At 40.0% G+C, this 27,286-nt stretch overlaps 1 protein-coding gene across 3 annotated transcripts in view; it reads right to left on the reverse strand.

The window, feature by feature from the left end:
- Positions 1-27,286, reverse strand: part of DNMBP (dynamin binding protein) — a 107,686-nt gene that overhangs the window by 71,030 nt on the left and 9,370 nt on the right. The window contains exon 1 of one of the 3 annotated variants that reach the window (XM_058543747.1): positions 23,734-23,818. The exons of 1 other annotated variant lie outside the window; for it this stretch is intronic. The gene's annotated coding sequence lies outside the window, so the exon portion shown is untranslated. Of the gene's footprint in view, positions 1-23,733; positions 23,819-27,286 lie in introns of those variants that run through there. One more of the 3 variants, XM_058543752.1, reaches the window with a different exon arrangement.

Consider the following 27,286-nt stretch of genomic DNA (forward strand, 5'->3'; position numbering starts at 1 on the left):
GTGGATGAAGGTCTCAAGATTAATACTTCAGAACCTACCAAGTCTGAGGAAATTTACATTAATTAAACAATTTCAAATGGGCCAACCTAAAAGCTCCTTAAGTACTCTCTCAGGTTCACATTTCTTATATCATGCATGAACCTCATGGGTGGAGGTTTAAGAATCGCTGACTCATAAATAAATACACTGGACATGTCTGAGCTAAGTAGCTTAGCGACACATTAAAATGAACAGCTCCACTATGCTGTATATGTAACAAATGCCCAGATAATACACACAATAGCAGTTGCAGAAGTGCAGATTAAGGTGAAACTATAAAATGAAACTTTAGGGTGACGCTGCAGGTAACAAGGAGCACAACAAACATGTGAAAACAGGCAGTTTTTAGGACAATTTCCAGGATAGGCCAAAAAATTTATTAACCCAGTGTTCCAAGCCACAGGATAAATGTTACAGATTCTTCAAGGTAGCTATCATGTTTCTTTTCTTTATCTGTTTCAAGTACTAGCTAGTTATTCTGCTCAAGAAGAAAATTAAAAAAGACATGAGGAGTCTACCCTTTGGCCTTTCTTAAAGTAACATTCTGGATATTTTGGAAGAAAGAATAAAGACAGGAATACAGAAAAAACTAAAGATTCTGAGGAAGAAAAATAGGGAGGAAAGAAAATTGTGCAATTAAGAGTTAAAAACAATTAAGACCTTTCTTGGTGGGTGATGATAATTTTAAGGAGCACCAACCTCCAAGCACCACGGAAAACAGGGACGAGCAGCTTTATACAAACAAATAACAAAAAACTAACACTTGCCATTTATAGAAACTAGAGCCACCATACTTGAAAGGAAAATGTTTATATGGAATCTTCTGGTAGTTTCTATTCAAGACGAACCAGAGAGTTATGTCAAGACACAGCAAACCCACTGAACGGCTGATTCCTGAGATGGTGTCAATAAGAAGGATTTAATGTCCTAAATCAGGATGTTCAAACCTAAAACTCAATAACGGAAAGGTTCATCTGATTTAAAAGAGATCTTTGACAGAAAAGGAGGGGCAAGGGTATGATGTAAAGAAAATAATATATCTATATGGAAACCTGTGAATCTGGGAGTGAAACATTATGAATAGTAGCTGGGATGGGAGAAAGGGAGAAAGAAAACAAGTAGGCGATTTATATTACAGACGGCCATGATAGAGAACAAAGATGAGGTTTTAATAATAAGGTTACAAAATTGCTACAGACACTAACAAACAGTAGTGCCTGGTAGTTGATATAAGCTGGAATACTAATTTCCTAACAAATAGCAAGTGCATACAAGCACAGGCCAATTAACTAACTACGTCCTAAAGATGGCACAGAGTCTTGCTGGGCCACCTGAGCAGCTAGCATGTCTGATCATAGTGATTCCTGCCGAGAGGGGTGGAGGGCATAGTGCAGAACTCTGCTCCAGTTCTGCATACTGTTTTGGTTTGCCTTTTTTTTATTTTTAAGTCATGAATAGGTGTTGAATTTTATCAAATGCTTTTTCTGCATCTACTGAGATGATCATGTTTTTTTTTCCTTTATTCTATTAATGCGGCAAATTACATTGATTTGCAAATGTTAAATCAACCTTGCATTCCTGGAATAAACCCTACTTGCTTATAATGTACTATTCTTCTCATACAGTGCAAATTACGATTTGCTACTATTTTGTTGAAGATTTTACACCTATGTTCCCAAGGGATATTAGTCTGTCCTTCTTTTCTTTAAATATCCTTATCAGATTTGCCTATAAGGGTTAGGGTAGCCATATAAAGAACTGGGATGTGTTCCTTCCTCCTCTATTTTCTGAAAAAGTCTGTGTAAGATTGGTATTATTTCATCCTTAAATACTTGAGAGAATTCATCAGCGAAATAATCTGCACCTGGAGAACTTCAAGGAAAGGTTTTTAACTAAAAATTCAATACCTTTATCAGATACAGGGCTATCCAAGGTTTCCATTTCTTCTTGTCTCAGTTTTGGTAAGCTGTGTTTTTAATTTGTCCATTTAATCCAAGCTGTCAAATTTTCAGGCATAAAGGTGTTAAAAATATTCCTTTCTTAACCCTTTAATATCTGTATGATGTATAATGATAATGGAAATTTGTGTTTTCTCTCTTTTTTTCTTAATCTTGCTAGGGGGCATCAATGTTGTTGATCTTTTCAACAAATGAACCAACTTTTGGCTTTGTTAAATGTCTCTACTGTTGTCTGTTTTCTATTTCACTTATTTCTTCTTCTATTATCTTTGTTATATTCCTCCTTCAACTTTAGGTTTAATTTGTTCTTCTTTTTCTCATTCCTGTGAAAACTTAGATAACAGATTTTAAACCCTTCTTCTTTTCTAATATAAGCATCTAAAGCTATGAACTTCGCTCTAAACCCTGCTTTAGCTGCATCTCGCATATTCTGATATAGTGCTTTCACTTTCGTTCAACTAAAAATATTTTCTAGGGCCGGCCCCGTGGCTTAGCGGTTAAGTGCTCGCGTTCCACTACTGGCGGCCCAGGTTTGCATCCCCGGGGCGCATCGACGCACCGCTTCTCCAGCCATGCTGAGGCCGTGTCCCACATACAGCAACTAGAAGGATGTGCAACTATGACATACAACTATCTACTGGGGCTTTGGGGAAAAAGAAAAGGAGGAGGATTGGCAATAGATGTTAGCTCAGAGCCGGTCTCCCTCAGTAAAAAACGAGGAGGATTAGCACAGATGTTAGCTCAGGGCTGATCTTCCTCACAAACAATAAATAAATAAATAAAATAAAAAATAAAAAAATAAAAATATTTTCTAGTTTTCCATATGAGTTCTTCTTTTAACCAGTGGTTATTTAGATGTGTGTTATTTATTTTCCAAATATTCCAAATATCCAAAGATCTTTCTGTTATTAATTTCCAGTTTAATTCTGCTGTGGTCCAAAAACATACTCTGTATTATTTTAATCATTTTAATGTATAGAGATGTTTTATGGTCCAGCATAAGTCTATCTTAGTGAGTGCTCTGTGTGCACTGGAAAAGAATGTATATTCTTCAGTGGTTGAGACCAGCATTCTATAAATGTCAGTTAGGTTAAGGTGACTGATGGCATTGTTCAGATCATGTATATCCTTGCTGATTTTTTATCTACTTGCACTATTAATACTGAGAAATGGGTATTAACTCCCTAATTCTTATTGGGATTTTTTAATTTTTCCCTTTAATTCTGTCAGTTTTGCTTCATGTATTTTGAAGCTCTGTTACTAGGTAAATGCACATGTAGAACTTTTCTATCATCTTGATGAACCAACCCTTTTATTATAATAAAATGTCCCTCTTTATCTCTGGCAATACTCTTTACCTTGAAGTCTACTTTCTCTGACATTAACATAGCCATGCCAGGGGACTGGCCTGGTGGCATAGTAGTTAAGTTTGCCCGCTCCACTTCAGTGGCTCAGGGTTTGCAGGTTCGGATCCCAGATGCAGACCCACGCACTGCTTATCAAGCCATGCTGTGGCAGGCGTCCCACATATAAAGTAGAGGAAGATGGCCATGGAAGTTAGCCCTGGCCCAGTCTTCCTCAGGAAAAAGAGGAGGAAAGGTGACAGATGTTAGCTCAGGGCTGGTCTCCCTTACCAAAAAAAAAAAGTAAAAACAACAACAACAAAATATATATATATATATATATATATATATATATATATATATATAGCCATGCCAGCTTTTTATGCTTACTGTTTACATGGTACATCTTTTTCTATCTACTTTTTTACTTTCAACATATCTACACCTTAATATTTGAAGTACATTTCTTTTGTTCCCCAGCTTTATGGAAATATAATTGACACACAACACTGTGTAAGTTTAAGGTGTACAATGTGATGATTTGATACACATATATATTGTGAAATGATTACCACAATAAGGTTAGTTAACACATCCATCACCTCATATAATTACAACTTTTTTTTTTCTGTGAGAACACTTAAAATCTACTCTCCTAGCAATTTTCAAGTATATAATACAATATTGTTAACTATAGTCACCATGCTGTATATTAGATCCCCAGAACTTATTCATCTTCTAACTGGAAGTTTGTACCCTTTGACCAACATCTCCCCATTTCTCCCACCCCCCAGGCCCTGGTAACCACCATTCTACTCTCTGTTTCTATGAGTTGGCTTTTTTTTAGATTCTACATATAAGTGAGATCACAGTGTTTATCTTTCTCTGACATTTCTAAAGTGCATCTCCTTTTTTGTGTGTGTGTGAGGAAGATCTGCCCTGAGCTAACATCTGATGCCAATCCTCCTCTTTTTTTTTTGTGAGGAAGATCAGCCCAGAGCTAACATCAGTTGCCAATCCTCCTCATTTTGCTGAGGAAGATTGGCCCTGGGCTAACATTTGTGCCCATCTTCCTCTACTTTATATGGGATGCCGCCACAGCATGGCTTGACAAGCAGTGTGTCGGTGTGCGCCCAGGATCCAAACCTGTGAACCCTGGGCCGCCGAAGCGCAGCACACACACTTAACCACTGTGCCACCGGGCTGGCACAAAAGTGCATCTCCTTTAGACAGTTAATTGTTAAGTCTGATCATTTATACTTCTAAATTAAAATATTTAGAACATGTACATTTAATGTAATTATTGATATGGCATTTGTTTTCCATTTGTCTCATTTGTTTGTTCCTTCTTTCCTGCCTTCTTTTGGGCTAATCAAATATTTTTTAGTATTCAATTTCATTTCCTCTATTGGCTTTTTAGCTATACCTCTGGATTTTTCAGGTGGCTGTTCTAGGGATTATAATATGCATCATTAACTTATCACAGTCTACTTAGAATTAATATTATACTGCTTTACATACAATGTATGAACTATACAACAGCATAATTCCATTTAGCACCTCATCGTGTCCTTTTTGCTATTGTTGTCATATATACTACTTCTACATAGTTGTGGTAGCTTTAAAGTATCTCCACAAATTTTTTAATACTACTCCCTCCAAAGAGAGCAGCCTAATTCCTCTCCTCTTGAAGCTGGGCTATGCTATTTACTTGTGTCTAACCTACAAAATGTGGTGGTAATGACAGAGTATGATTTCCAAGACTAGGTTGTGAGGACACTCACGTAGCCTTATGGAGGGGCCCACATGGTGAAAGACTGAGGCCTCCTGCCAACAGCCATCTTGGAAGGAGATCCTGGAGCCCCAGTCAAGCCTTCAGATAAATGCAGCCCCAGCCAACACCTTGATGGCAACTCATGACAGACTCTGAGCCAAAACCACCCAGCTAAACCACTCCTGAATTCCCAACCCACAGAAACTGTAAGATAATAAATGTTTACTGTTTTAAGCCACTAATTTTGGAGATAATTGTTACACAGCAATAGATAATTAATGCAATATATTATAAACCCCATAATACAATGCCATTCCTATTATAAACAATCAGTTGTTCTTTAAATAAATTAAGGAAAAAAGTCTTTCACATTTGCCTATACAATTACCATTTCTAGTGTTCTTCATTCCTTTCTACAGATCTGAGTTTCCTTCTGGTATCATTTCCGGAACTTCAGCCTAAAAACACCCTTTAGTATTTCTTACTGTGTAAGTCTGTTGGCAACAAATTCCCTCAGCTTTAGTTTATCTGAAAATATTTTTATTTCACTCTCATTTCTGAAAGATACTTTTGCTTAGTAGAGTATTTTTGAATTGACAGTTTTATTTTCCTTCTTTCGAACATTAAAGATGTTGTTCCACTGTCTTCTAAGTCAGATGAGAAGTCAGCTATCACTCTTATCTTTGTTCCCTTGTATGTAATATATCGTTTCTGTCTGGCTGCTTTTAAGAATTTTTTCTTTATCTTTGGTTTTCAGCAGATGACTACAATGTGCTTAGGTGTAGTTTTCTTCATATTTACCTGTTTGAGGTTCACTGAGCTTTTTGGATCTGTAGATTGATGTTTTTCACTAAATTTGGGGAAATTTTGGTCATTATTTCTTCAAATATTATTTCTTCCTCATCTTTCCTCTTCTCTTTACGGGACTCCAATTAGACATATGTTAAACTGCTTGATATTGTCTCACCGTCACTACAGCTTTGTTCTTCCCTATGCCCAATCTTTTTTCTCTGTGCTTCTCAGTTTGGAAAACTTTTATTTATCTGTCTTCTAGTTAATTGGCCTTTTTCTTCTGCAGTGTCCCTCCTGCTTTCTTAAGTCCATCCAGTTAATCTTTATTTCAGCTATTGCGCTTTTCAGTTCTAGAATTTCCATTTGGCTCTTTTTAATAGTTCCATTTCTCTGCTGATGTTCCCCATCTATTCATTCATTATGTCCGTCTCTTGTTTTAAATATCTGAACATCAACTGTTTTAAATTCATCGTGTGTTAAATCCATTATCTGGGTCATCACATGATGTGTTGCATCTTTTTCTCTATAGTATGGGTCACATTTTGGTTGTCAGATTTTAAATTCTTTGTATTTTAGTAATTTTTATTGTATGCTAAACATTGTGGATAATATATTGTAGATGGTGTGGATTATGTTGTCTTCCTTTAATAAGTATTGAATTCTGGTTCGACAAGCAGTTAAATCACTGGAAGATCCTCTTGATCCTGATAGGCTTGGTTTTATACCATGTAGGGTGGGTCTCTTTTGGTTTTGTCCTTAGTCTTAGGGTATGGCCTTTACTCTAGGGTGTTGTTCTCATTCCTGAAGTTGTCCCATCTGGGGTCTCAAATGAATTCCTTAAGTGCTTATCAAGGTCTCTGTACTCTGGCTAGACTAGAATTCCAATATTTCTGAGCAGAGTGCACCCTCAGGTGTCTTTGTTCATCTCTCAGCACAGCAGCCACCCTGTGTCAGGCCTCACAGAGTCTTGCCGGGTGCATGCCCAGCCCAGACCTTGGCCAAAGACTTGAGGTAAATCTCCAAGCAGATTCCTGCCCCACACCCATTTGCTGCTCCCTCTCCTCCTTTACACTGTCCTACAAATCTCAGCCCTCTCCGTAGTCCCAAACTCTTATCTCTGCCTCCTCAGTTCAGTGAGATCATTGCTCTCACTGAGCTCCACCTCCCTGGGCTGTAGCTGCGAAAGTGACTTGAGGCAAAGAGCCAGAGTGACTGTGGGTCTCACCTGGTGTTTTCTTTCTCTCAAGGATCACAGCCCTGCAGTGCCTGTCGTTTAATGCCTAGAAACAGTTGCTTCACATATTTTCCCCACTTCTATAATTTTTTACAGTGTGAGTATAAGTCTAATATCAGTTACTCCATCAGAGACAGAAGCTTTTCATAGCATTTTTTATTTGCAAATGTTTCATACTAAACTTCTTGGGTCCACAGATTAGAACATATTTTTTAACTCTCTAAATCCAAGTTTGTTTAGTCATGCACCACATAACAACTTTTCAGTTAATGACGGACCACATATACAATGGTGGTCCCATAAGATTAGTACCATACAGCCTCGGTGTGTAGTGGGCTACACCATCTAGGTTTGTGTAAGTACACTCTATGATGTTTGCACAATGAGGAAATTGCCTAATGACACATTTCTCAGAACATACCCCCATTGTTAAGCAACGCATGACTATATATGTGAATGGTGGGTTTTTCTATAATATTAGGAGGGAGCCACTATAGCCTACAGACAGAGCTCCTCCTCCAGTTTTCTAGTACCATGTAGATCCAGGAATCTCCCTGATACTACTGGGTACAGGGAGGGAAGAAGGGTTCTAATGATCCCTAAAATTAAATTTTCCAACAGCCAGGTGGAGGAGAGCTTGGAATTTAGATAAATCAAGAAATATTTAATGTTGTTACACCATAGTGCTATGAATTAAAATTCATACCAGCAACACTGAATTAAAATAAGTCAAGAATCAGTGAATCACCATAATTCACAATTTGCAACATCCTTGACATATAGTCACAACTTTTAGTCATTCCTATACCCATGTCCATTCACATCTGTATTCATGCCATGTTCAGCTATTTCTTATGTTTATAATATATACTCTTGTAGATCAAATTGCTATTCAAAAATCTTCGCCTTCTTTTAGTAGAATTTTATATCCATCCCCTTTGCTGTGTAATTGTGCAGTGCTTCCCACTGTGGGCAGAGTATACTTCCCTGGAACATTTTTGTTGGACTTGGCCATGTGACTTGCTTTGACAAATGGAGTGTCAGTGGAGATGACACGAGCAGAAACTTTTAACCATGTTTTACAGGTTGGCCTGCCCCCTTGTGCCCCTATAACCTACCATGAGAAGAGCACGCCATGGGAAGTTGCTGCCGCTTCAGCCTGGGCCTCAGAATGAAGACAAGGGAAAACAGACTTGAACCTGAATGGAAGCCTATAGAGTTGTGCCTGGCCCAGCCTAGATGAGCCAAACTGCAGCCTTCAGACCTATCAGAATGAAAGTAAATGGCCATTGTGATAAGCCGTTGAAATTTTGGATTTGTTGCACAGCCAAAAACAAAAATAAAAGGACAATATGACGTTAGATGTTTTGACTAGAGCAGCTGAGCACCTCACTCTCCCATCAAATGCACAAAACTTATCTAGGTAAACTCCTATTATCTTTTAAGATCCAACTCAAATGATACCTCCTCTATGAAGCCTATAGGATTAGTCCTTATCTTCTACATGCTCTACAGGGCAGGGATTCTTTTCGTCTATTTTATTCACTGATGTGTATCAAGTACCTAGAGCACAGCCTGGTACATAGCAGGCCCTACATAAATATTTGCAGAATGAATGATTTAACACACTGAACTACTTTAAGTTAAGTATCAAAATATATATTCACATTCCCAATGATCACGCTTCTCTTTCCCATAGAGCTGTTCGGGGTCTCACAGGCCTCACTTCCAAGTCAGGAAGGTTGGGCTTTCATTTTGAGGCACTTGGAAGCACATGAAATGGTTGAATAGGCAAGTATAACGGTCAGAATTAGAACTGGTTACAAGTGACTGAGCACCCTAAATAAAGGGGGAGAAAAAGTGTGTGTGTGTGTGTGTGTGTGTGTGTGTGTATACACAAATAATTTTTTTTTTCCAGATGAAGATAATGGTAGTCTAAGGAAAATCGTTTTGGTTGTTTCTCTTCATATCATTTTTTAAAACAGGTTTATTGAGTTATAATTCACATACTATACAATTCATCCATTTAAAGTGTACAATTCAATGGGTTTTGGTACATTCACAGAGTTGTGCAACCTTCATCACTACCAATTTTAGAACATTTTCATCATCTTAAAAAGAAACTCCATACCTATTAGCATTCACTTTCCATTTCCCCAGTCAGTCTCCCCACCCACCCCACCCCACCTCTAGCCCTAGGTAACCACTAATCTACTTTCTGTCTCTATAGATTTGCCTTTTCTGGACATTTCATATAAATAGAAACATACAATATGTGGTCTTTTGTGACCAGCTTCTTTCACTTAGCATAATGTTTTAAGGTCTTCATATCATTTTCAAATATAAATATGATCAGCTTAAATCATATGTAATAATTAAGAGCACAGACTACAAAGCCAGACTGTCCAGATTTACATCCTAGTTCCATCCCTTATTAGAGTCAGACAATTTGAGGCAAGTTACTTAACTTCTCTGTGCCTTAATTTCCTCATCTGCAAAATGGGTTTAATAATAGAACTTGCCTTCTAGGGTTATAGCAAAATTTAAATGAGTAAATATATGCAAAGCACTTAGAATAACACCATACATATAGTAAACACTACACAGGTGTTAGCTATTATTATTATCTGCATTAAAGAGAGGGATATTGTGGATAGATATTCTCAAAATCTTTTTCATAGCTTTGGAAAGTGCTTCAGTATTTTACAGGTTTGAAAATGAGTGTCTCAGAAGGGAGAAATGGGAAACGACTGCTAATAAGTATGGGTTTCTTTTTAGGGCAATGCAAATGTTCTGGAATTAGATAGTGGTGATGGTTGCATAACTTTGTGAATATGCTAAAAAAACCCCACACAATTGTACACTTTAAAAGGGTACAATTTTATGCTATGTGAATTGTATCTCAATTTTTAAACATGAGTGTCTCTATTTCAAAGATTGCTATACTTCAAGCAAAATAGTAAAGACATACATGAATATTCTGCCTTGAAAAAAACTAGAAATGTAAACAGCTTCCCTATTCTGTCTCTCCTCCCCCAAAGTTTTTCTTGCACTTTGTTTTAAAAATGTTCTGTACTTGTGTTTTATACCTGCTCTGAGCTGCAAATGGAGGGTCGGTAACACAGGGTTTGATTACTTGGACTTTCACTGGGCAGGGCTACATAAAAGAGCAAATTTAAAAAGAGAAATCATAATTGCTACTAAATTTTATTAAGTAATAACTATATTCATAACAATTAAGAGCTCCGACTCTAAAGTCGGAGAGAATTAGGTTCAATTTCTGGTTCTGCCATTTGTCAAGCTATGTGACTTGGGGCAAGTTATTTAAACCCCTCTGTACCTTAGTTTCCTCATCTGTAAACTGAAGATAATAACAGTCATTTACTTCATAGGCTGTTATGAGGATTAAGTTTGATCATGTAGGCAAAACATTTAATACACTTCATGGCAAACAGTAAGCACTCATATATTTTGTAAATGTCAGCTATGAGAATGGTGATGATGATAATGAAGGAGGAGGAGGAGGAGGACGGTCATCATCACCCAGACTGATTATAACATAAATACAGATGAGGCAGCAACTTCTAGGCGGGGCTAACTGCTCAAAACTGCTACTGTCTTCTTGAGAGGAAGCGGGAGTAATACAACTCTTTGTGGTTACTGGTCACAAGGACAAAGGAACTGACAGCCCCCTCTACTCTAAGCTCTAAATGAGCTGGGTATTCATAAGAGACCCACAAGGATTTGGCAGCAGTTTACAAACGAGATTCCTGCATACAGGTCCAAGAAAACCTTTGCCAGATGCCTTCCAAGGATAGAAAAGGGATATGAAATTAATTTATTTCCTCTTCTAAAAAAATTATCCTGTACTTCTAGGAAAACCATTGGTACTACTGTTAAATCCTTCAAATGTATCAACCTCCTAAAAATTGTTCTTTGGGGCTTGAAATTGACGAATTTGAGACTGCCGCTGTTAGACTGTCATCACGTTTTCTTTGGGACTACTGCAATAGCTTCCTAAATGGTTACCCACCAGTCTCACCTCCCTCTGTTCTATTTTCCATAGTGTAACTGGGATTATCTTTTTAAATACAAAATCTCATAATTCTTTACTGCTTGAAGTTCCACAAGGGCTTCCCATCCATCACATGTAGGGAAGAATCTAAAACTCCTTTGCAAATCATACAAAGCTCATCATGACCTGGTCCCGCCCACAAGTTCAGCCTCACCCTAAGCTCTAGCCATACACCCTAAACTCTAGCCTCACCAAAATACCAGCAGTTCTCTGCAAGGCACTACAGCTTGATAATACAATATACAATTACATCTACAGACTGCTTTTCAAACACATTATCTCATGTGTGTGTTCCTGCTACCTGTGATCAGGTGTGAATATGAAATGCTTATTTTTATTGTTAACTGATCACCGTAAGGAAGAACAATCATTAAACTAGCAAATCACCTCTGATTAACACTTTTATTGTGAATAATAACACTACTTTAATTTTTAAGCATTTGGAGTCACCACAATAGAATATTGGCCAAACCTGACTCTCACTAATGGAATATAAGAATGAATATACTGGTAAAATTCAACATGAACATTTTCATTAGTTTACTGTTATCAATGCCTTTAATTAAACCAAATCTTTTCCTTAAAATAACCAATTAGCCTCACAATAAAAGTCTAAGTAGGGTTATAAAAAAAATTACTAAATGTCTTTCTCATTCTACGTTAGATTTTTAGCCTTGGTTTATTAACCATTCAGCTTTAAAACTAAATGAAAATACTGAGATTGAGATACTTTATTCTTACAACCTTCAAATCACTAGTAAATCCAAACATAGCTTCACATTTTAACAATTTTCATTCTTTTTACTTTAATATTGACATACTACCCTGCAGAACTACCACAGCTGACTAGCAGGTCAAGGCAGCAAGACTAAAAATAAACAAAACAAAATTGGACTTCTTCATGTCTACAGTCCAGATATTATAATTACTAAACAACATTTAGACAGTGGCAGCAAAAAGAATAAGTAATGAAAATTATGGATTTGAAAAACTTATGTATGTATTAGTATTATGCTCCACAGTCCAGCTAGCTGCTCAAGAATACAGGACCCCAAAAGGCACTAACAAAAGTCTGGTTTTAAGGTAAACTCATTCTCCTCTTACCTGACCCTCCAGGGATTCTCTTTCCTGATAAGCAGATCTAACTGTAAGACAATAATATCCCAAGGAGGTTCTGGCACTGAGCCCCAGAAATCCTTAAAGCAACAAACACTGTCTAAAAGAAGAAAACCAGACTACTCGATCGCTTCTCAGTTCTCTCCACTAACTCTAGGGAACATGAAAATGCCTTGCCAAATAGAAGTTATAAAATTCCCTCTAAGGCAAAATATTTTTAAATAGAGATGGTCTGCTGTTGATAATGTCATTCCCTGTCACCTGGGACATTCTGAAAGACTCCTCAGAAATGACCTCAGGGCCAGATCAACTATATGTGGACCAGTGAATCCTTTCTATTTATGGAAGCTGAATAACTTGGAACCTCCTGTAGTGACTGACAGATTTAACTCACAATAGGTCAATAAAGTTGCGTCAAAAGCCATTTAAAAAATCCAGAATGTGGGAAACTACAGGACAAAAGGCCAGTTTCTTCAACAAAATAAACTGTAATCAAAAATTAAAATGAAAAAGGAAGGAAGGGGAACTTATCAATTAAAAGCCACTTAAGAAACACATTAACTAAATGCAATGTGCACCTGTTTCTTGGATCCTGATTCAAAAAAATCAGTTGTTTAAAAAATTGAGATAAATGGGGAAATTTTGAACATTGATTAGCTATTAAGGAATTACTGCTACTTTTTTTAGGTGATAATAATGGTATTGTTGTCATATGTAAATTAAAGGGAATTCTTTTTTTCTTTTTTTTTCCTTTTTATTTATTTATTTTGGGGGGAGAAAGATCAGCCCTGAGCTAACATCTGCCAATCCTCCTCTTTTTGCTGAGGAAGACCGGCCCTGGGCTAACATCTGTGCCCATCTTCCTCCACTTTATATGGGACACCGCCACAGCATGGCTTGACAAGAAGTGCGTCGGTGCGCACCCGGGATCTGAACTGGCGAACCTGGGGCCACGGTGCACTTAACCGCTTGCGCCACTGGGCCAGCCCCTTTCTTTCTTTTTTTAAGTCATCAGAACCAAAGAGTTTACAAGAGGTAAAGGCAGGTGGAATATAGAAATCAACTCAGCTTTACAGATCTTAAATTGAGTGTTGGATACATGGAGGTTTGCTGTATTATTCTTTATTCATTTTTGCATATCTTAAACACTTCATCAGGAGAAAGGTTGAAAAGCCAAAGAATGCTACCTGGATGCACAGTTTCAGAGCCCTTCCCTTTTTGAAGTGCCTCCGTCTCTGACTGTCTGCAGCAGTCAATGCAGGATCTGGAGAGGACTCTGAGCAGTTCCAGCTGCAGGCAAATCCTCCCCTCCTCTCCACACTCAGAGAGTGCTGGGGAGCACTGTGGCATACGCGAAAAAGGACAATCCTCCATAACCTAAGTCACTCCTTATTTTCAGTCGCCTGCTTACCTGAGGCCTACTACAGCACACTGGTTAAGAGCATGAGCTTTGGAGATACACAGATGTGAGTTTGAACTCTAGTTCTATCACTTAACAGCAGTATAACTTTAGGGCAGGTTTCTTAACCAATTTGTACCTTAGTTTCTCCTCAGATAAAATGAGGATTACAACAGCACCTTCCTTATAAAATAGTTCTGAAGATTAAATGAGAGTACATTTAGTTTGGTGACTGGCTAAAATATTAGCTGCCATTATTATATTATTGTTGTTTTTTTATATTCCTTCCCTTTTATTTGAATTCAGAGCATTCATGAAACCCAGTAAAATGGAAAGAAGAAATATTCAGAATTATAATTAATACTATACTTATGCTATCATTATTGTTGTATGAAAGAAAAGAGACATGTCTGATTAAAGCAGAAAGTGGGGACATGGAAGTAAATTAGTATACAGGTAGATCTGGATCAGACTTGAGGGCCAGGCAGCAGCGTTTAAGATCTGCTGCGGGGGGGCCGGCCCCGTGGCTTAGCGGTTAAGTGTGCACGCTCCGCTACTAGCGGCCTGGGGTTCAGATCCCAGGCACGCACCGACGCACCGCTTCTCTGGCCATGCTGAGGCCGCATCCCACATACAGCAACTAGAAGGATGTGCAACTATGACATACAACTATCTACTGGGGCTTTGGGGAACAAAAAGGAGGAGGATTGACAACAGATGTTAGCTCAGAGCCGGTCTTCCTCAGCAAAAAGAGGAGATTAGCACAGATGTTAGCTCAGGGCTGATCTTCCTGGAAAAAAAAAAAAAGATCTGTTGGGGGAAGCGGTGGGTCATGACAAGTGCTGAGCAGTAGAGTAATAAACGAAAGCAGTATTTCAGGACAAGTCAGACAATGGTGTACACAGGACAGACTGGATCTGTGGCCTTGGTCTCCAGGACAGCATGACGGTGTATTTGTGGCAACTTTTGTTTTTTGAACACCCTATATCATGCTATTAATATGATATGAGGCCTTGCTTTATAATCAAGTGATCAGGTATACATGGCATGGCTGTTCCTCATAACAATTCTGAATCAGATCCAGAAATGAGAGAAAAGCCAAAAGGTTTCCGCATTGCTGGGAATGAGAGGAAAGAATAAACTAGAAAGGGGGAGGACATGGGCGTGAGGCTGTGGAGTTCAGCACAACTCGGCACATCCACTGCAACTTTTCCTGCTGATGGGGCAGATCATTTATCCTAAGAGAATCACCTCATGAAAACAATGCAGAGCGTGTGCTGGGCCCAGAACCCATGTCTGGAACGTCAGCCCTGCTTATTCTGTCCGGGGCCCTTCTCCCACCACGTGCTTGTCAGCAACACAGACACTCACATCCACTTTCAGAAACCATAGACTCCACAGGAGCAGCTAAACCAGATGTGGAGAAATTAGCTCTGTGGCTGGGTTGACGGTTACACTTACAATGTCAAGGAGGAACTGGGGATTCTACCAGTTTATTGAACCCATGCATTAAAGGAGGCTAAGAGAACTTTCTTTCCTCACCCCTCCCTTAGACTTCCCTTCTCTGTATCACAGATCTGCCTCTTTACGGACTGATTCATTTTATGGATTCCATTTGGTGAGGGCACACTATGCTCCAGACACGCTCGAGGTGCTTGGGATTTATCAGTGAACAAAACAAAGATTCCTGCCCTCAAAGAACCTTCTCCTTGAGGGAGGGGGAAGGCAGACAACAGCATTTTAGGAAGTGACAGGTGTTACAGCAAAATGAAAAATATACAGCAGGGTGAAGGGAAGAGGAGTGAGGAAGAGAGGGCAGTTGAATATTAAATCTAGCAGCAGACAGGAATGTTAACTTATGAATTCTGTTACTTCCTGCTATTTATTACCACGCTCCCTCACCACTCATCACACCAACAAAGGCAACTGTGTTGGGTTTATTTCAGAGTCAAAAGAAAATAAATTATAACTATATTCTCCGTACTTTTCATTTTCTGAAAGATGAAAGCAAATGTTGTCTAAAGGAGGAAGGTGCTAAATGAACTGAAGCAACATGACATCAAATAGACTTCTCCTCCCCCAAGCTAGTCTTTGGTCTGTTGGCATTTGGACTATGACTGCTCCATATTCTGATAATGAGGCCAGGCTGTCTGTGTACAGTGTATTCTCTCAGACATAGCCGATTCGGAATTTCCAAGTAATCAGCAAGCTTTTACCCCACTGCTATAAGCTAATCTTAATAAAGCTTTTTTTCAGAAGATCAAACAATGCAAGACAAACAAGAGTTGATGGTCTAACTCTGAAAAAGGAGGGGTGATACCAAATCATATAGCTCAATTTTAAGTGCATTCTCCTGCTCCACAAACATGCCCCCTTCACCCCCCAAAAAACCATCACAGGAAGAGAAATAACCAACACTTTAACAGGAGTGTTAATGTTTAGTTGGTGCTAAAAGGCAGGATTAAAAATTTGCTTTCCTATATTTTGCAAATTTTCGACAATGAAGAGGTAACATTTTCACAATTAGGAAAAAATAGCTAATTAAAAAAAAATCAACCACATACCAAAAGAGATGGCCATGAGAATCAACTGCCCAAAACTCTAGCAGTTCCAGTTAATGAGGAGCTACTTGCCGAACTGTCTCAATATTTCATGAGAGATACTCACGTAAGATTTATACCCAGAGTAGGGACTGATCCACAGAGTAAGGAAACTATAATTTTACATATCTTATATTTACAGTCATGCTGATGATTATAGTTATGATGCTGAATATGGCTCTTTCTCTCATTCTGCACACCAGCTATTTAAATTCTGACTCTTAACAGCAGGAGGAAAAAGCTGACCTAATGGTGAAATAAGCTTATATTGGAATCATGAGATGTGTACCATAAATATATATATGTAGGGTTCAGAAACATTGAAGACTCATTAATCTTCTTTCGCTTGAAACTTAACCTTAGCACAGGCTTAGGATTTTGGTGTGAAGCCTGCCTGATGTCATCTTATTTCCTTAGAGATAAATCCTGAAAAATTATTTGATAAGGCTTAATACCCATTTATGATGAAAACACTCAGGAAACTAGGAAAAGAGGAGAACATCCTAACTTGACAAAGGTCCATCTAAAACCTAAAACAGGGGGCTGGCCCAGTGGCGCAAGCAGTTAAGTGTGCACACTCCACTGCTGCAGCCCAGGGTTCGCAGGTTCGGATCCCAGGTGCGCACTGATGCACTGCTTGGCAAGCCATGCTGTGGCGGCGTCCCATATAAAGTGGAGGAAGATGGGCACGGATGTTAGCCCAGGTCCAGTCTTCCTCAGTAAAAAAAAAAAAAAAAAAAAAGGAGGATTGGCAGATGTTAGCACAGGGCTGATCTCTTCACCAAAAAAAAAAAAAAAAAAACTAAAACAAACATTATATAAAATGGGGAAACTTTAGACTCATTCTCTTTATGATTGAGAACAAGACAAAGATTCCTACTAGCATAACAACTGGATTGATATAGTCTTGGAAGTTCTGGCCATTGCTGTAAAGAAAAAAAAAAGAAACAAGAAGTATAAGGATGGGAAAGGAGTAACGAAACTACCACTATTTTCAAAGCTTATGATTAACTGGGAAATAAACAACTACAATAGCAATCAGTAGACTATTTGAATAAGACAGTAAAGCAAGGCTGTCAAATACAAGATCAGCTTATCATTTCTCTTAAACTACCAATAACCAATTACAAAATAATAATAAAAAAAGAGACATGATTCACAATAGCAACAAAATTATGAAGTATTTAGAAATTAATTTAACTAAGAATACCCTCCTAGACCTTTATGGAGAAAACTTGTAAGTTCTAATAAAGGACTTAAAAATGAGCTGAAGTATTTAGGGATAAAAGGGCATGATGTCTGCAACTAACTCAAGTGGGTCAGGAAAAAATATGCAATAGAAACGTAGAGAGGGAGTAATAAAGCAAATATGACAAAATGCTAACATCTGGCGAATCTGGGTGAGGGATATACAGGAGCTCTTTGTACAAATCTTAGAACTCTCCTGTTAGTTTTAAATTATTTCCAAATAAAACAAAAATTCTAAAATAAAAATGAGCTGAGTAAATGGAGAGACACATTACACACTCTTGGATAAAATGAGTTGATATCAAAAAGATGTCAAGCTTCTCCCAAATAATTTATAAATTCAATGAAATCCCAGTAAAAATTCCTCAAAAAATATAATTTTTGAGGAACCTGATAAACTTACCCCAAATTTTATAGGGAAAAATAATGGTCCAGGAGTAGCTAAGCAAACTTAAAAATGAAGACTTGAGGGCCAGCCCTGTGGCTTAGCGGTTAAGTGCGCGCGCTCCGCTGCTGGTGGCCCGGGTTGGGATCCCGGGCGCACACCGACGCACCGCTTCTCCGGCCATGCTGAGGCCGTGTCCCACATAACAGCAACTAGAAGGATATGCAGCTATGACACAACTATCTACTGGGGCTTTGGGGGGAACAAAATAAATAAATAAAATCTTTAAAAAAAAAAAAAATGAAGACTAGAGATGGGGCACTTGCTGTAACAATCATTAGGATATATTACAAAATCACTGTAATAAAAACAGAGCAATAAAAAATGAAGCAACAACTGACAGACTAATGGGACAAGACAGAGGCTTAGAGACAGACCAGTGTATCCATGGAAACCATATAGAAGAAAGAGGGTGCCCACAATGCAATGGAGGAAAGCATGGGTTTTGTTGGAGATGTCATTGGAAAAAATGGCTCATTAAATGGAAAATAACAGGGCTGGATCCCTATCTAACACCACATGCAATGTGGGCTCTAGACGAATTAAAGAAATAGCTATGACCTAGGCATTGGGAGCAGCTTCTTAAACAAAACTCCAAAAGCAGAAAATATAAGTCAAAGAATTTATTTATTTGATTATATTGAAATTAAGAATTTTTCTTGATCAAAGGACAACAAAAACAAAATTAACAGATGACCCAATGAGAAGATATCTGCAAAGTCTAAATGTGAAAATGAGTAAATATCTATATTATGTAATTACTTCTATAAATCAACAGCAACAATACAGATAGCAACTCTAATAGAAAATGGGCAGAGATATGCATAAGTAATTTACAGAAGAAGCTATAAGTATACGAGATGCTCAAAATTCATTCATAATCAAAGAAATACAAATTAAAATGATAAGATATCACTACACCTATGAGATTAGAAAAGGTGGAGAGCTGGATAAAGCCGAGTGTTGACAGCACATGAGGATATAGGAACCCTCGAACACTTCTGGCAGGAGAGAGCTGGTGCAGCCATTGTGGAGAGGAACCCAGCATTATTTAATCAAATTCAGTACATGCAAGCCTATATTCCAACAATTCTCTTCTAAGTATATATCCCACAAATATATTACACAGCTTTATAAGGGGATGCTCATTACAGCAAAATTTTTGGGGTTAGGGAGTAGGCACAACCTGAGTATCTATCACATGCAGAGCAGATAAGTAAAACTGTGGTTCACACACACAGCATGGAGTATAACACAGCATTCAGAAATAAAGAATTAGATGTACACATGGAAACATGGGTAGATCTTAAAAATAGTACTTAGACAAAAAGAAGCAAAATGAGATATCGTATTATAAATTAAAATACATGCATATAAAACAAACATTCCTACTTTGCAAGATCCTATACAGACAAAAAGAAACACATAAATACATTAGAATGGGTATCTATGAGGCATAAGGCAAATGGGAAGAGGATAAGGGCATTAAAAAAAAAAAAAAGAAATCTTTTGGATTCCTTGCATGTTAAGAAAGAATTCAAATGGCCTACGATAAACATAAAATTAGAATTGTTTCCTTTCCCAAAGTTTCCAACTTTCCTAACAACAAAAACTACTTTGGTTGCCAGCTCTGTTGATGAGTAACAGCTTTTCATCCTTTTTCAAACAGGAAGGGAAAATTCAGGGATCAGCAGAGTACTAAAGGGATCAGCAGAGAATATTCATGAAACAGTGTTTCTGTTCTCATGACCTGACAACCTGACTGAAAAGACCTGATTACCTCTTGATTTGGAGTGATTCAGCTAACGGTGGGTCAGCGACAAGTTTTCAGGTCATTTGAAGCTATCTACTTTTAGAACCTCTTGGTGTGCAATCCTCTGGCCTCCCCATTGAAATATTCCACACTACTTAGAATCTTAAAATTCTAGAGCTAGAGGGGACCTGGTTATTCTACAGATGAGGAGACAAAGGCCTAGAGAAGGGTTATGGCTTAGAGTCACACAGCTAGAATGAAAGGGAAGGCCTCGCTGACTCTGCCCTTGTCCCCCTCTGTCTCGCCCAGCAGCCAGAGTGATCTGTTAAAACATCAGTCATCATGAGCTTCTCTGTTCAAAATCCTCTCATGGCATCTTCCCCCTCACTCAGAGTAAAGGTCAAAATCCTTACAAAGGCTTACTCTGATGTGCCCTCCCACTCCCACCGCCTCTCATCTGCTGCCACTTTCCCCTTGGCCACACTGGCACGGCCTGGGCACCATGACCTGCCATCCCTCACACATGCCAAACATGCTCCTGCATCAGGGCCTGGAACTTACTCATCCCTTGGCCCCCTGTTCACTCCCTCAATTCCTTCAAGTCTTAGATCACAAGTGATCTTGGTAGAGGCCTTCTCTGACACTCCGTATAAAGTAAACCCCCCCTACACACACGTACTCTTTCCCATGGACACCTCATTAAAGTTCTCCACAGCACTGAGGATCACGTGACCATCTATCCTATCCGTTCACATATTCATTTACTGTCTGCCTCCACCCCCCTAGAATGTCTACTGCAGGAGGGCAGGGCTTTGTCTGTTTTGCTCACAGATGTATCCTCAGCACCCAGAACAGTGCCCAGCACATACGGGTGCTCAATGAATACTCTGTGAATGAATGAACAAGTCAGGACCAAAACTCATGTCTTTAGACTTCAGACTCCTAGCACAGGCCCTATCTGCTCCACTGTGCTGCCTCACTTCTTGGTGGTCACATCCTTGAGGTTAGAAAACCCTCCAAATCTAAAAATGAAATAATACACTTTAGCTGCTCTATGTCTATTTTACCTCCTACGGCTGACTTACAGTGTCGAGGATAAAGTACCCAACCAAAAGTTAACACCTTGGTTTGTTTAACGGCTCTTTCATTACTGTGATCTGATTTTATGGCTGCCACTTTAGACCTTTCTGCCTTTCCAGGAGAAAGACTATCTCATAATTAACTCCTGACCAACAATACTAAGTTATCCAATCATGAAAATTAGTTTATTCAGATGTTTTCTTAAGCTGAGCATAATAAGAAACTAATATTAATTAAATTGATGTTTGAAACTTTTCATAAGTATTCTGAATGAATTTTAAGGATGCGTTAGCTGAAGACCAAGCACATGAGAATTTCAGAGAAGATAATCTTGCAATAATGCTATGTTGTAGGTAATACATTAACTGACTTCAGAAACAAAATAATAAGCCTGGAAAATAACTGAAGGCTTATATCTGGCAACAGGTATGCAAGCCACTACTTGCATTCTATTTTAATTGTTTTTATCATTTTTTTAAAAAATTCCCCAAATTTAAAAACTATCTGCAATTTGAAAAATCACTGAAGTACCTGAAATCTGAAAAATCACCTTTTGCTTATTTTAGCCCAACACTGACAAAGTGACTGGGAGGGTTGAGAATAATAATGCATGTGAAGATTCACTATGCCTCCTGCAGAAAGGGTTTCCTTCTGAGGCAGAGATAAAAGAGTTTACTGGCTCTGGAGCTTCCTAGACTGCAGTCTCCAAGCATAGCAAAGATAAAAATCTAAGCACAGTCCACTTAACCCTTTTTCAGAACCAGAGCCTCATGGAGTCTAGCACTACGTTCTAAAAATGAATACCCACCCTTAGTTTTTAAGAGATCTTAAATGGTGACTCAAGAATTATGATTTATCATATTCTTTTTTTCTCCCAAAGCCCCAGTATATAGTTGTATATTCTAGTTGTAAGTCCTTCTAGATCTTCTATGTGAGCCACTGCCACAGCATGGCTACTGACAGAGGAGTGGTGTAGTTCCACACCTGGGAACCAAACTCAGGCTACCAAAGCGGAACGCACCGAACTTTACCCGCTAGGCCATCAGGGCTGGCTCTATCATATTCTTTAAGAGGAGAAAAAGTAGTCTAAGTTCAATCAATGCTTGAAGGAGGCTCTGAATTACAATGTAGATGAAAGAGGAATGTGAAAGAGTCTGCAGGTGAGAGGGGCGCTCAGGAGAAAGGAGCTAGAAAAGAAACAAGAGACGAGAAAGGTTCTGCCTTGCGGCTGCATGACAAAATAAGTAACTCATACATAATGGGACAGATTGTCTATAAAGATTATTATATCTCAGCCGAAAATACACACAATATGAACACTGTATAAAAGACATCTTATCACATTTTCTGACGCAGAATGTTCTTGGTTTATTGCAAAAGTTATCTGTGCACTGCACAGACCCCATCCCCAGGTCAGATTTTAGCTATTCTCCACCATACACTAAGCACTCCATTCCAGTCTCTGAATTTAAGTGAATTTGACACTGACGTATCTGTGATTTGAAAAACCACTTTTCACTTATGTTAGCCCAACATTGACAAAGTGACTAAGAGGTTGAGAATAATAATGAATTTGAAGATTCGCTATGCATCATGCAGAATTTTAAACTTGTTTTCTTAAAACTTTTTGTTGTCACAGTGAGTGACATATGTTTCAAACTAACATGTAAAATCAGAGAACTTTAGAGATGGAAGAAAGCCTTAGAGATCTCTTAATTTAATAATTTAAAGAAAAGTGGGTGCTGAAGGATAAACTAACTTGCTCATCACCTGGAATGTATTTATGTTGTGAGAATAATAAATGCAGCACTAACTGTGGGAAACCATGCCGGTATGCTGCCAGGTCCTGCAGTCTTGCAAAATACAACTACAGATTAATCAGCCCTGCTCTCCTCCTGTAACACAGCTATGCAAACAAGCAGAGCTAAACTATGCTCAATCCTAAATATTAGTGCTACCACTGGGTTGCCACATACCACAGCAACACTAATTATGAAAAGAAAGCGTTTCAACACAAGATGCTCACATTACTGTAAAAATAGACCTAAAATATTACAAAATAATGTTCAGTGCCCTTCATTATGGTATAAACGAGACAAACCATAAAGGATAATGAGATTGTATTTAAAGCGGATTTCTTTTTTTTTTTCATTTAAAATTTAACTCTATAGCCCAAGCATTCTCCACAGCGCCTAATTTGCAGCAGACCTGGCCTGTTTGCAACTCCCAATGTTCCTTTATTCAACTGACAGCATCGTCACCCTTTTCAAGGTTGGGTGCTTTGAGAAACTGATGCCTGGTGCACATCAGCACCTGCGACAGGAATGCAGGTATCCGTGGGTACCTGCAAAGCTCCAAAATAACCAAGCTTGCATCTCCAGCCAAACAGGTCTTACTCTTGCTTCGAAAACCATCCCTCCTTGCCTCCCTGACACAGAATCACGGACTCCTATACCACGGACTGGATGTGACTTTGAGCAACCAGAAGAATTTCTTCATCAGTAAAGTAAGAGGGCTGGGTTAATGCTGAATTCTTTTCCAGCTCTCAAATTCTGCCTCATTGCCGGAGTGGCAGGGCGGTGCAGTGAGAGAACCCTGGGCTTGACACCGTTCAGAAAGCCCACGTCCGCATCCCTCTGACCGCGGGCCACCCAGCCTCTCCGACTCCCCGGGACCTCACAGGGCCCAACGTGAGCGTGGACCGCAGGACTCCGAGGAGGGCCCGGCGCACGCCGCCCTTCGGGGGGTCCCGGCCGGGCAGCAGCCGCCGCGGGGAAGGGGCGGCGCAGGCCCGTCCGCGCGGCGCGTCCCTCCGGGCGCAGGTCCCCTCCGCCCCGGGACGGCTACCCGGGCTCCCCGCCCCGCCCGGCCCCTGACCTGCTCTCCGCCGCCCGGCGGTCCCTCGGCGTGGCGGGCAGCTGCGGCCGCCCGTCCCGGGCCCGCTGTCACCTCCGCCCCTGGAAGCGGCGGGCGGGTCAATCCGGCGTGACTCAGCGCGGCCGCCCCGCCTCCCGCCTCCCGCTCAGGCTTCCGCCTCGCGCAGCCCGTGCGGCCCGGGGGCGCCACGCTCGGTCCCGCGCGCCCACCTCCCGGGGCCGGCCCCCCGCTCGCGCCCCCTGGCGGCGCGCCCGGCCCCGCCCGCCCCGCGACGTCAGAGCGGGCGGCGCTCCGAGGACCCCTGCCCGGGAAACTGAGGCACCGGGGGCCGCACCGCGCCCGCCCCCGCCACTGCAGCGCGGGCGTCTGCTGCTCGCGGGGCGTTGGGTCCTGTGTGCAGCGCCGGCTCCCAGCAAGTTCTTTCCCTCCCTTGCTGCGCCCTCGCCCTCCGCACCGCCCTCCAACCTAGAAAAAAGTGAAAATTCCATTTAGAGAAGGCCAATTCAATTCCTGTCGGTGGTGCCGTCCTCTTTGCTGCCCTGAGGCAGTTTCCTTTATCAAGTCACACAAAACTTAGCGTTCGCTTCTGTCTGTCCCATTTGTTTTCTGAGGACTGTCCCTCAGGACATCTTGGAGAATTTAAAAGCAAGGAATAACAGAATGCAAGAACTGGGAAGGGCTGAGAGAACGCTTTTAACTCTTTCCTGAATCCTCGCAGGATTCCCTTTGTGTATTCATGGCCGCAAAGTCACACTGTTGGGTATGTTGCTCCAATTTCTGTGCCTTAAGTTTCTGGGCTCTACTGACGAGATTCTGAAGAATGCGAGTCCATCACTTTGTATGCATAACCGAGATAAACCTCTGTTTCAAAATTTTCATCAGGGCATCATTTCTTCTTTCCTTTGCTTTTGTGTTTGTGTGTGGTAAAACACAAGTAACATAAAATTTTACATTTTAACCATTTTCAAAGTGTACAATCCTGTGGCATTAAGTACATTCACATTGTTGTGCAACCATCACCGCCATCCATCTCCAGAACTTTTTCATCTTCCCAAACTGGAACCATATTGTTACACGCTAACTCCTCGTTCCTCTCTCCCCTAGCCCAGCAACCACCATTCTACTTTCTGTCTCTATGAATTTCATTACTCCAGGTGCCTCTTATAAGTGGAATCACACAGTATTTGTCTTTTTGTGATTGGCTTATTTCACTTAGCTTATTTCACTTAGCACAATAATCCTCAAGGTCCATCCATATCGTAGCAGGTGTCAGAATTTCCTTCCTTTTTAAGGGGGATAATATTCCACTGTATGTATATACCACATTTTGTTTATCAATTTGTCAATGAATTTTTTCCATCCAACATTTGCTTCCACTTTTTGGCTATTATGAATAATGCTGCTATGAACATGGGTGTGCAAATATCTGTTTGAATCCCTGCTTTCAGTTCTTTTGTGGATACACCCAGAAATGGAATGGCTGGATCACATGGTAATTCTATTTTTCATTTTTTTGGAAACTGCCATACTGTTTTCCTCCTTTTCTTTTTTTCTTTTTTTTTTTTTGGTGAGGAAGATTGTCCCTGAGCTAACATCTGTTGCCAATTCTCCTCTTTTTGCTTGAGGAAGATTATCCCTGAGCTAACATCTGTGCCCATCTTCCTCTATTTTGTATTTGGGACGCCACCACCGCATGGCTTGATGAGCAGTGTGTAGGTCCATGCCCGGGATCTGAACCTGCGAATCCTGGGTTGCTGAAGCAGAGCACACGAACTTAACCACTATGCCACTGGGCCAGCCCCTCTCCTTTGCTTTTTGATGCATGTGAACATTGTGGGCAGAAAGCCTTCTAGTAAAATATAAGTGTTCTGGGTTTTGGCAAAATTGTTAGCAAATGCTTCATTTGCCTGTAAAACAGTGACTTTTCTTGACTTTTCTTCCCTCAAGAATAAGTAATTAACATTACAAATCTATTGCCTTTATTATTTTTTTTCTTTTTTGCTGAGGAAGATTCGCCCTGAGCTAACATCCGCTGCCAATCGTCCTCTTTCTGTATGTGAGCCGCCACCACAGGGTAGCCACTGACAGACAGGTATAGGTCTGCGCCCAGGAACCAAACCTGGGCAGCTAAAGCTGGGCACACCAAACTTAACCACTAGACCACGAGGGCTGGCCCCTATTGCCTTTATTTTTGAAGACACTGTCACTATTCAGTTAACCACAATACTATGTTCTGCTGATGTACTTATCTAAAGTTTTTTGGATAGAGTCAAGTATGCCACATGAAATCAAGATGAAATAAAGTCAAGCATTTTGGAGCCAGCCCTGATGGCCTAGCGGTTAAAGTTCCATGCTAGGTGGCCTGGGTTTGGTTCCTGGGCGCAGAACCACACCACTCCTCTGTCAGTAGCCATGCTATGGTGGTGGCTCACGAAGAAGCACCAGAAGAACTTACAACTATACACAGTATGTACTGGGGCTTTGAGGGTGGAAAGAAGGAAAAAAAAAAGTTGAGGAAAGATTCGCAACAAATGTTAGCTTAGGAGGGATCTTCCCCTGCAAAAACAAAACCAAGCGTTTCATTTTAAAGAAAAAACAACTTTGGATGTCTTAATATACTCCCAACCCAACCTGAACTTTTTTGCTTTTACTTAAAAGAGTCAATTTCAGAATGATCTGATTACTGAATCTGAATCTTTGGAGGAGGGTTCTTTAGTGAATACACTAACGTTTAAGAACCACTGCCCTAGGGCATTGCAAAGATTCTAAATCATCAAAGGCAAAATAATATTCTTTCACTTATCCACAAAGATTTTCCGTACATTTACAGTGTAGCAGGCATTGTGCTAGACGTCTGGGACTCAGCCTGACCAAGACAGATAGCAAGCTCCCTGCCCTCATGGAGCACACATTCTAGAGTGGGGCGACAGACAATAAATAAATAAACAAATGATAAACCAAATAATTACAGAATGTGGTGAGCACTGAGAAGGTAATAAACCAGATGCTATGACAGATTAGATCACAGAGAATTAAAACCTAATGCCCTAGGCATTCATTTGCATGTAATGGATTAATTTCCCTCCTCTGCAAGGAGAATGGTACAAGTTATATACAGTCCTTGAGACAACTGAGAAAATAATCGCTGAAAACATTTTCTTTGTTCTGTGGTTTAGATGAAGATCTGGTCTGATAAGGGCCAAAGTCAGGGGTGGAAACCTTCTTTGGGTATAGCAGTGGTCAGGGAACTCTCTGGGGATGTAACATTTACTAGAGACATAAATGATGAGAAAGAATCAGCCGTGTAAAGAGCTGAGGAAGAGCCTTCCAGGTAGGAGAAACTGAAGGTGCAAAGCCCTGAAGTAGAAAACAACCTGGTAAGTTTCAGGAACAGAAAAAAAGCCAGTGTGAGCAAGAGAGCAACTTTATGAGATGAAATTGTAAAACAAACAGGGGTGAAGGTCATACTGGGCCTGGTGGTCCATGGTAAGGAGTTTGAATCTCCTTTTAAGTCAATGTACATTTTATACATCATAAAATATCCTCAGTTGAA

This window comes from Diceros bicornis, chromosome 6, assembly GCF_020826845.1.
Source record: "Diceros bicornis minor isolate mBicDic1 chromosome 6, mDicBic1.mat.cur, whole genome shotgun sequence".
NCBI classification, from domain to species: domain Eukaryota; kingdom Metazoa; phylum Chordata; class Mammalia; order Perissodactyla; family Rhinocerotidae; genus Diceros; species Diceros bicornis.